The sequence below is a fragment of the Triticum urartu genome, chromosome 7A (assembly GCF_056163025.1).
Source record: "Triticum urartu cultivar PI428250 chromosome 7A, HENAU_Tu73, whole genome shotgun sequence".
In the NCBI taxonomy this organism is placed as follows: Eukaryota; Viridiplantae; Streptophyta; class Magnoliopsida; order Poales; family Poaceae; genus Triticum; species Triticum urartu.
In genome coordinates, this window is record NC_141879.1 from 328,182,291 (window position 1) to 328,193,742 (window position 11,452).

Genomic DNA, 11,452 nt, shown 5'->3' on the forward strand with positions numbered 1-11,452 from the left:
AAGACAAAACTTACGAAACGTAAAATTATTGTGCATTGGTGGTAAAATAGAGGGGGTGAACAATAACTATTCCTCACCCAAGGTGATGAATAGTCACGTAAAATTATGGTGCATTGATGGTTAAAGAGAGGGGTAAAGAATAATTATTTCTCACGCAGGGTGACGAATAGTCAATCCCTATATATATATATGTATATATACGGTGGTTCCTATGACTCAACAAAGAAGAAAAGGAAACTACGAAACAACTATGTCTTCGCACTCCATAGTCTTCAAGTGAATGTCTTCACATGTCATAATCTTCATTGTGAATGTCTTCACGAACCACCATTGTCTTCAATGTCTTCTTACATTTTTAGGGGTCATCTCTGGTAGTAAAATGGCATCAATGAGGGAATTCTACCTGTGTTATTCTACAATTCTCACAAACACATTAGTCCCTCAACCACGTTTGTCCTGAATACTCCAAAACCAACTAGGGGTGGCACTAGATGCACTTACAATATCCCCCCTTTTTGGTGATTGATGACAAACTGGTTGAAGTTTTCAACGGGGACAAATATATGTGAAAGTTAAGGATTAAGGCATTGTCTTCATATGTTGCAAGAGGCTCCCCCTGAAGATGTGCATATAAGTAGTTTGCTCTTGAATGCAAATGCACAAGGCGGGTTTTACTTTGTGTAGATCATCTTCAACATACAAAGACAATTCATTATGCATATGTAAACATAACGAAGATAATGATGTGCACAATGACAAATAGGCGTCTGCAGAATGACTTCATGCCAAATTTATCACTGCATCACAAAGTAGCAGCAAAAGTAGCAAACGACCATTAAGTTTAAGTGTTACAACTCAAGAGCCAAATAGTTTCGAAATGAGAGTTGTAAGAACTTAGCAAAACTAATGCAACCACCCATATTGACCCACTTGAAGACTATCAACCTCATATGCTTCTCCCACATTTGTTAGTAAGGACCAAAAAGGTTTGAAGACAGAGAGGATCTACTCGTTCCCAGTTGGAGTAGAAGATGGAGCAGGGTTGATGTTGGAGTTTTGTGGTGCAAACGGGCGTGACGCAGAGTCGTGGTGTAGTGCACCTATGGTTGGTGAAGTGGCGTCATCTTCTTCATCGATGACTCGCAACAACAGTTGCAACCGAACACGAATGTTCAGAGTATTCAATAGACGGTGTGCGACGCTAGCTTGCAGTTTGCGGAGGCCTGGAGTCAAACTTGAAGTTCTTTGTGAAGCCATCTTTGCGAAGATCATCTTCAGAGGAGAGCAATGTGAGGCTCTTCAAGGATCACCGACAGGCTTCATGAGCAACAAATGAGTTCTTGGTGTCCAAGTTGTGAATGCGATTAACATCCACCAAGAGACTCTGCATCTGATGCTTCAGCCAGTCATGATGCCTATCCTGCTTTTGATGCACAGACACCAGAAGCTCACAGTCGTTGAGGACACGAGGACGCTTCTGAGGCCTTTGAGCAATGGTGCTGGCAGTGGCTTCAGTGTTGGATTGACGCGGCATATGTAAGTTGCCAGCTAGAGGATAATTAGGAGTTACAGCATTGGGCACATGAATCCCTTCACTAGGCTACGTGAAGCTTTGGAATTCTGCATTCCGAAGGTGGAGTGGCTTCTTTGCTGGTTCGGGGTAGATGGCTTCAATGGACATATCAACATCAGGTAGAAATACAATTTGGTTGCGCGCTGAGGGTTGATAGTCGATGGTTGAATGAAGCTTGATCAAGCACATCACCCATGGAGCATAAAATTTCATGCTAAATAGATCAATCCCTGAAACAGCAAACTGTCGGATGAAGAAATCCTTAGTGTTGAATCTGATGCCATTGACTATATAGAAAACCAATGTCTTCATGGCACCTTCAAGTTTATCTTCAGAAGAGTTTCCTTTAATAGGCTAGAGAGTACACCTTAGTATATGATAGACTGTGTGTGGCAACTACTCAAGGTCTTTAACAAAGAACTCCTTGGGGTATTCGGTGTCTTGGGGCAATGGCTTCATCATGCTTAGCATTTGGCTCATGTTTGGCTCTGGCTTCTGGAAGATGCTTTGCAGTTTGTTTTGATGAAGCTGACAACCAGGTTCATACAAGTCACCTGGAGTGGGCAGGGAAGTAAGCTCGATGATACCCTGAGCTTTCGCTTCATGATGAACGTCACCTGTCATCCACTCAAGGATCCAAGTCATCAGATCGCTGTTGAAGCCTCGAATGTGTAGTGTAGCATAGAACTACAGCAAAAGCTCTTCGTTCCAGTGCTCCTTGTCAGTCACAAATGGCAGTAGCCCAACATCTCTAAAACAGTCCAGAGCCTCCTCAAGGCATGGCAGCCCAACAATAGCATCACAATCCAGATGCTTATGAGGAAAAATGCGGTCCTGGTTGTACAAGATGCAAGAGTAGTACCTTCGCTGCTGATGTCTCCAAAACCTGTTAGAGGAGATTTTGGCATTCTTGTAGGGGTTCTTAGCGCTGTCGAAGAAGGTGTTGTGCGCCTTAAAGCTTTGCACATCAAAGGAGCCTTCGGTAGTGGCAGCACCGGGAAACCTTGGCAGTCTTGGCTTTAGCTTCTGAACCTGAGGCCTCTGCTCCACATGATAATCATTGCATCGATGACAACTTACTTGAAGGATCTTACTCAATCCTTAGGTAGGTATGATGGACTCTTGAAAAAAAGATTTGGGTTTAAGGGTTTTTGGATGCACAAGTAGTATCTCTACTTGGTGCGGAATTTTTGGCTAGCAAAGATGGGGGGGGGGGGAAGCACCACATGTTGAAGGATCTATGACAATATAACTTATATGTGTATATGAACAAACATAAATCATTACATTGTCTTCCTTGTCCAACGTCAACAATTTGGCATATAATATTTTGATGGGGGCTCACAATCACAAAAGATTTCCAAGATAGTGTATTTGCATGTGAAAGTTCTCTTCCTTATAGTAATCATTCATGAATTGCTTGTATGGCCAATATTGTGATTGTCAAGCTTCAAAAGATTTCACTTTCTAAACCCAATGTGAAACTACCACTAGTCATGATATAATTTCAACTTCATGACATTCAATTTATTCAACAATTTACTCATAGGATATAAGTGAGGCACAAGAGCAAATGACAAGCTACTCCAAAAAGGTTATAAGTGAAGATCATGCGAGTAGTTAAGTAAATGGGTAGCTAATTGAGGACTATCTCTTATTAAGAACTTCCAGATCTAAGAATTTTATTAAAACAACAACCAAAACAAAACAAAATGACATTCCAAGAATATCACACATCATGTGAAGAAGTAAAAACTTAGGCTCAACCGATACTAACCGATAATTGTTGATGAAGAAAGGTGGGATGCCTACCGGGGCATCCCCATGCTTAGATGCTTGAGACTTCTTGCAATATTATCTTGGTATGCCTTGGGCATCCCCAAGATTTAGCTTTTGTGTCTCCTTAATTCCTTTTATATGATGGTTTCCCTAAATCTTAAAAACTTCATCCACGCAAAACTCAACAAGAACTCGTGAGATAAGTTAGTATAAACCGATGCAAAAACCGTATCATTCTCTACTATAGAAAATCACTAAAATTATTATTAAACATTGAATAGTAAATGCCTTTGCATATTTAATACTCCTATCCTCAAATACGATCATTAAACAAGCAAACATATGCAAACAAAGCAAACATAACAGCAATCGGCCAAAACAGTACAGTCTGTAAAGAATGCAAGAGTATCAATACTTCCCTAATTCCAAAAGTTATGAAAAATTACCACACTGTAGAAAATTTATCATAGCTTATTTTGCAAAAGGTTTCGACATTTTATCACATTCTTTCTTTTCTAGGGAATTTTTGCAACATCGAGAAACTTTCAGTTTTCAAACAGCAACATGAAGACTTGCAAAATAAGCATGGCAAAGGCTATACTGGATATTTTTATTGAAAATAAAGATGCAAAATATTATTCTAAATAACAACAAGCAAATCCGAACAAAAGAAAATGATGCTCCAAACAAAACACATATCATGTGACGAATGAAATCATAGCTCCAAGTGAGGTTACCGATAATTTTAGAGATGAAAGAGGGGTTACCTTCTGGGGCATCCCCAAGCTTACTTGCTTGGATGTTCCTTGAATATTATCTTGGAGTGCCTTGGGAATCCCCAATCTTAGGGTCTTGTCACTCCTTATTCTCCTCATATACACATCTCACCCAAAACTTGAAAACATCAATCACACAAAACTTAACGGAACTTTGTGAGATAGGTTAGTACGATAAAGAGCACACCATTTCACTCTTCACTACTAGGAAAAGGGCTATAGCTAATCTGGACATTAATGGCGCACCATGTATATGGTGCGCCACTACTATATAGCAGTGGCACACCAGATATAGGTGCGCCATTAATGACACATTACTAATGGCGCACCTGGTGTGTGGTGCGCCATTACTAGTTTTGAAAAAAAAATTGTTAGTAATGGCGCACCAAGGCATAGTGCGTCATTACTAGTTGACATAGTAATGGCGCACCTTCACAAAGTGCGCATTACTATGTGTATGACCTGGTCGAACCTTGGTCAAAGTTAGTAATGGCACACTTTGTGTAGGTGCGCCATTACTCTTTTCATGACACAAAATCATAGAAAACTTATTACTCTCCACATAAGCAAATTTCTTCTCATCAATAGTAGTGGGATCAAACTCAGCAAAATAACTATCATGAGAGTGAAAATTAAAATCATGATGACAAGTTTCATGGTTATCATTATTCAGTATAGCATAAATGTCATCACCATAATAATCATAGATAGCAACTTTTTGTCATAGTCAATTGAAGCCTCATCCAAAATGGTGGATTCATCACTAAATAAAGTCATGCCCTCTCCAAATCCACTTTCATCAATATAATCATCATAAATAGGAGGCACGCAATCATCATACTAAATTTTCTCATCAAAACATGGGGGACTAAAAATATCATATTCATCAAATATAGCATCCCCAAGCTTATGGCTTTGCAAATCATTAGCATCATGGATATTGAAAGAATTCATACTAACAACATTGAAATCATGCTCATCAATTTATACCAAACATTCTATTGAATTCTTCTTCTATTAATTTAGCACAATTTTCCTTTCCATCACTTTCAGGAAATACATTATAAAGCTGAATAATATGATGCAACCTCAATTACATTTTTTGTAGTTTTCTTTTATAAACCAAAATAGTGATAAACAAGAAACTAAAAGATTCGATTGCAAGATCTAAAGATATACCTTCAAGCCCTCACCTCCTCGGCAATGGCGCCAGAAAAGAGCTTCGTTGACGGGATGTGAGTGCCGCTTACCTAAACTACCCAGAAATGGCGTTGGAAAAGAGCTTGTTTTCTACTACGCAACTTTATTCTTGTAGACACGTGTTGGGCCTCCAAGCGCGGAGTTTTGTAGGACAATAGCAATTTTCCCTCAAGTGGATGACCTAAGGTTTATCAATCCGTGGGAGGTGTAGGATGAAGATGGTCTCTCTCAAACGACCCTGCAGCCAAGTACAAGAAATCTCTTGTGTCGCCAATACACCTAATAGAATGGCAAATTGTATAGGTGCACTAGTTCGGCAAAGAGATGGTGGTAAAAGTGTAATATGGATGGTAGAAATATATTTTTATAATCAGAATAATTAAAAACAACAAGGTAGCAAATAGTAAATGGGCACAAAAACAGTATTGCAATGCTTGAAAATGAGGTCTAGGGTCCATACTTTCTCTAGTGCAATCTCTCAACAGTGCTAATATTATTGGATCATATAACCACCCCTCAAAGTGCGATGAAGAATCACTCCAAAGTTCCTATCTAGCGGAGAACATAAGAAGAAATCGTTTGTAGGGTGCGAAACCACCTCGAAGCTATTCTTTTCGATTGCTTTATCCAAGAGTTCGTACTAAAATAACACCAAATAATTTCAGATTCATAATACTCAATCCAACACAAAGAACCTCAAAGAGTGCCCCAAGATTCCTACCAGATTAACAAAAGACGAGAACGTGCATCAAACCCTATGCATAGATTACCCAAATGTCACCGCAGGAATCCGCTAGTTGAACGCCAAAACACATATCAAGTGAATCAATATGATAACCGACATATATCAAGTGCTCTCAAATCCATAAAAGTATTCAATCCGATAACAATGAAATCTCAAAGGGAAAAACTCAATTCATCACAAGAAGATAGAGAGGGAAAAACACCATATGATCTGACTACATTAAAAAAGCCTGCGATACATCAAGATCGTGACATCTCAAGAACACGAGAAAGAGAGAGAGAGAGATTAAACTCGTAGCTACTGATACAAACCCTCATCCCCGAGGGTGGACTACTCCCTCCTCATCGTGGTGGCCGCCTGGATGATGAAGATGGCCAGTGGAGATGATTCCCCCTTCGGCAGGGTGCCGGAATGGAGTCTAGATTGGTTTTCGGTGGCTATAGAGCCATGCGGTGGTGGAACTTCTGATCTATGGTAAACCCGAGGGTTTTCAGAATATTTTGGAATTTATAGGGTAAAGAGGGGGTGCGGGAGGCCACCGAGGTGGGAACAACCCACCTGGGCGCGCCTGGGCCCCCAGGCACGCCCTGGTGGATTGTGCCCCCCTCGGGGCAGCCCCCAGGTGCTGCTCTAGCCCATTGATGGTCTTCTGGTGCATAAAAATTTTCCAAAAAGATTCGCGGTGTTTGGACTCCGTTTGATATTGAGTTCCCACAATGTAAAAAACAAGCAAAACACAGCAACTAGCACTGGGCATTGGGTCAATAGGTTAGTCCCAAAAAATGATATAAAGTTGCTATAAAATGATTGTAAAACATCCAGGAATGGTAATAAAACAACATCAATACTTCATAAATTATAGATACATGGGAGACGTATCAGCATACCCAAGCATAATTCCTACTCGTCGTCGAGTAGGTAAATGACAAAAGAAATAATTTATGAACTGTGAATGCTAGCAAAGAGCATAAGCTTGATTGATGATAATTTCACTCACTTTTCCTAAAATCATGACAACAACTCTTTCTTATAAAATTCCTCATGTTCAAAGTAGCAACCAATTCACATGTTAAGGTTCAAACAATGAATCCTCTTGAAACTGAACAACCTATGTTCTCAGTCACTGATGTCTACTACACAACCTTCTTCTTGTAGATGTTGTTGGGCCTCCAAGTGCAGAGGTTTGTAGGACAGTAGCAAATTTCCGTCAAGTGGATGACCTAAGGTTTATTAATCCGTGGGAGGCGTACGATGAAGATGGTCTCTCTCAAACAACCCTGCAACCAAATAGCAAAGAGTCTCTTGTGTCCCCAGCACACCCAATACAATGGTAAATTGTATAGGTGCACTAGTTCGGCGAACAGATTGTGATACAAGTGCAATATGGATGATAGATATAGGTTTTTGTAATCTGAAAAAATATAAAAACAGCAAGGTAACTAATGATAAAAGTGAGCGAAAACGGTATTGCAATGTTAGGAAACAAGGCCTAGGGTTCATACTTTCACTAGTGCAAGTTCTCTCAACAATAATAACATAATTGGATAATATAACTATCCCTCAACATGCAACAAAGAGTCACTCCAAAGTCACTAATAGCAGAGAACAAACGAAGAGATTATTGTAGGGTAAGAAACCACCTCAAAGTTATCCTTTCTGATCGATCTATTCAAGAGTCCGTAGTAAAATAACACGAAGCTATTCTTTCCGTTCAATCTATCCAAGAGTTCGTACTAAAATAACACCTTAAGACACAAATCAACCAAAACCCTAATGTCACCTAGATACTCCAATGTCACCTCAAATATCCGTGGGTATTATTATACGATATGCATCACATAATCTCAGATTCATCTATTCAACCAACAAAAGAACTTCAAAGAGAGACCCAAAGTTTCTACCGGAGAGTCAAGACGAAAATGTGTGCCAACGCCTATGCATAAGTTCACAAGGTCACTGATCCCGCAAGTTGATCACCAAAACATACATCAAATAGATCACGTGATATCCCATTGCCACCACAGATAAGCACATGCAAGACATACATCAAGTGTTCTCAAATCCTTAAAGACTCAATCCGATAAGATAACTTCAAAGGGAAAACTCAATCCATTACAAGAGATTAGAGGGGGAGAAACATCATAAGATCCAACTATAATAGCAAAGCTCGTGATACATCAAGATCATGCCGAATCAAGAACACAACAGAGAGAGAGAGAGATCAAACACATAGCTACTAGTACATACCATCAGCCCCGAGGGTGAACAACTCCCTCCTCGTCATGGAGAGCGCAGGATGATTAAGATGGGCACCATAGAGGGATTCCCCCCTGCGGCAGGGTGCCGGAACAGGAGCCCGATTGGTTTTTGGTGGCTATAGAGGCTTGCATCTGCGGAACTCCCGATCTAGGTTTCTTTCTAGAAGTTTGGGTATATATAAGAGGTGTTGGAGTCGAGAACAAGTCAGGGGGTCCCTAAGGTGGCCACAAGGTAGGGGGGCGCACCCAGGGGGTAGGGCGCGCCCCACCCTCGTGGGTGCCTCGGGACTCTTCTGGCCCATCTCCGATACTCCATGGGCTTCTTTTGGTCCAAAAATAGTCTCCGTGAAATTTCAGGTCAATTGGACTCCGTTTGGTTTTCCTTTTCTGTAAAACTCAAAAACACGGAAAACAGAAACCGGCACTGGGCTCTAGGTTAATAGGTTAGTCCCAAAAATCATATAAAATAGCATATAAATGCATATGAAACATCCTAGATGGATAATATAATAGCATGGAACAAAAAAAATTATAGATATGCACCAGCTAGAGTTATCACCTGAGTTACCCATTGTGCACAACGTTTTCCACGCATCACACTCCGGAAACGTTCCCAACTTCCTAACTAGCCCGGTCTCTACAAGGACATCGATCACGAGCCATCGACCTCCAGCCCAATATGACCTACCCGAGAGATCCCAATTGCAATCTGGATCAAGCAGGACGACAAACACGAAGCCATGCCATCGAGTACTTCAAAGTTCAATGGAGCACCAAACGAAAGCAGAAGCAGTACGAGGACGTGAAGACTACCCCAAATCCAAGTTTCCGCATTCCTTCCCGCGCCTAGTCTGGGAATCTCGGGGACGAGATTCTTGTAAGGGGGGTAGGTCTGTCACACCCTGATTTTCATGCCACAACACTTAAGCTAACAATCATGATAAAATGTGGTTTGACAAAAACTTTTGAGTGTTTTGGACCTTGCCTTGATTGGATTTTTGTCTGTTGTTTGCAAGTGCTCTAAAAATCAAATAAATCCTCCAACTCCTATACTTCATCTCCTTGCTCCAAACTCTTGAACCAATGATCATGCCATGTGTATAGAGCAATATAGTATTTTCTTACAAAAATAATTTGGCCAAAAAGTATTTTCTAAAATTAGTTTTCCAAAAATCCCTGAATTAAGATTTGTACTGCAAGTACTTAATTCAGGGCAGTAAAAATCTTTCCAAAAATATGTTTGACTCCTATTAGATATAGGATACCCAGAAACCACAAAAATATAATTTTAAAAGTTATTTTACTATTTTATTTAAAAGCTTTTTCTTAAGGCCAGAAATGGTCTTTAATAGGGAAAAATTATTTTATTGTTTCAAAAATATTTGACAAAAATCAGGGAAACTCAATGGACATATATTGTCCATATATTAGAGTTTCAACACATGGTCATGTTCAAAATATTGGTCAAATCCCTCAAAAACAATTTCTGCCCATTTCAAGGATTTGAAATATTTCTACAGGAAATATTCCCCAACAATTCCAAGAAAATTCTAGCATGTCACATATGACATGTTTGATGATCTTGCCAATAATCATGTCATGGAGAATAGTATAACCCCATGAAATCTCCCCAAAACCATTTCTATCCATTTTGAAGTTTGAGCAACTTTACATTGCCAAACATGTCCAAATGTTCTCAAACCTTGTGAACATGCTCAAATGGTCTAATTATTCATCTAGACCAAATGGCACAAGTTGGAGAGAATGTGATCTTGCTCAAAGTGCCCCAAAACCCTTCCTGTTCAGAACCAAATTTGAACAACTCTACATTGGCAACTTTCTCCTTTTGATCTCAAGTTTCTCCTATGGCTAAGTGAAAGTGTTAAAGCATTATAGTCTGGTTGCCTAGCTCACTGCGCTATCACCTCCTTTGTAGGACTAAGACGTTGGATTAAGTGTGAAAATGCGCCTTCTGCGAGCACCCCCGCACTATGTGCGTGGGGGCTGAAGCCAACGACTGCAATCTTTCAGATTTTGTATATATATCTTAAAACGGCCGCACAGGAGGTGTTCCAAATACTTGAAGGCACAAGTATAAAAGGCTACTACAATTCATCAAAATATTGCTTTATAATTACATATGCTATAAGAACATAGCATCCTTCGAGCACTACGTCTCTATTACATGAGCGCCTTCAAGGACTTCCTGAAAATAGTGCTCGGAGGGTACTCGGCTTTTGTCCGAATCTCGGGATGCAACAACGGTGGTATCCATCTCTGCCCAGTATGTCTTGACATGGGAAAGAGCCATCCGTGCGCCCTCTATGCATGCTGACCTCTTCATCGCATTGATACGTGGCACCGCGTCAAGGAATTGCTGCACCAAGCTGAAATAACTCTTTGGCTCCGATCTCCCCGGCCACAAATGACCCATGACGTACTTCACGGCGAGTCCGGACAATCTATTCAGTTCGGCCCATTGAGCCAGACGATCGTCCACTGCCAGTGGACGCTTTGGATTCTGGAACTGCGACCAGAAAAGCCTTTCCACTTCGCGATCTTCTTGATCTCGAAAGTATTCGGTCGCATCAGCAGCACTCGCTGCCAAATCCAGATAGGTGTCCTCCGCACTCCACATCTGGTCCAACGGAGCAAACTTTGGATCACAAAACTTCCTCCGCAGCATAAAGGGCTTTCCAGCCGCAATCTGTCTGGCCTGATGCAGCTCCTCCTTCGCAGCTCTCATCGCAGAGCGAGCATCCTTGGCATCAGCAATGGCCTTCTCTAAGTCCATCTGTCTCGCCCGGTCTTCTTTCTCAAGAAACTTGCAACGGTCAGCAGCACTTTTTAACTTCACGGCCATCATGGCCATCTCCTTCTTGCTTCGGCAGTGAGCAGCCTGTTCGTCTCTCAGCTCTTCAAGGGCCTTCTCGGCAGCCGCATCACTTTTCCTGGCTTGTTCCTTAGCTCGGGCAAGTTCCGCCCGAAGACTCTCCACGGCGGCCGCACCATCTGCGTCAAGCACACACATTGTAAGATACTGGCATAAAGCTCTTCTTACTAGATGCCGCCCGAGGAATTGCATACCTTGAGCCTCATCAAGCCGCTCGTTGACGAATGC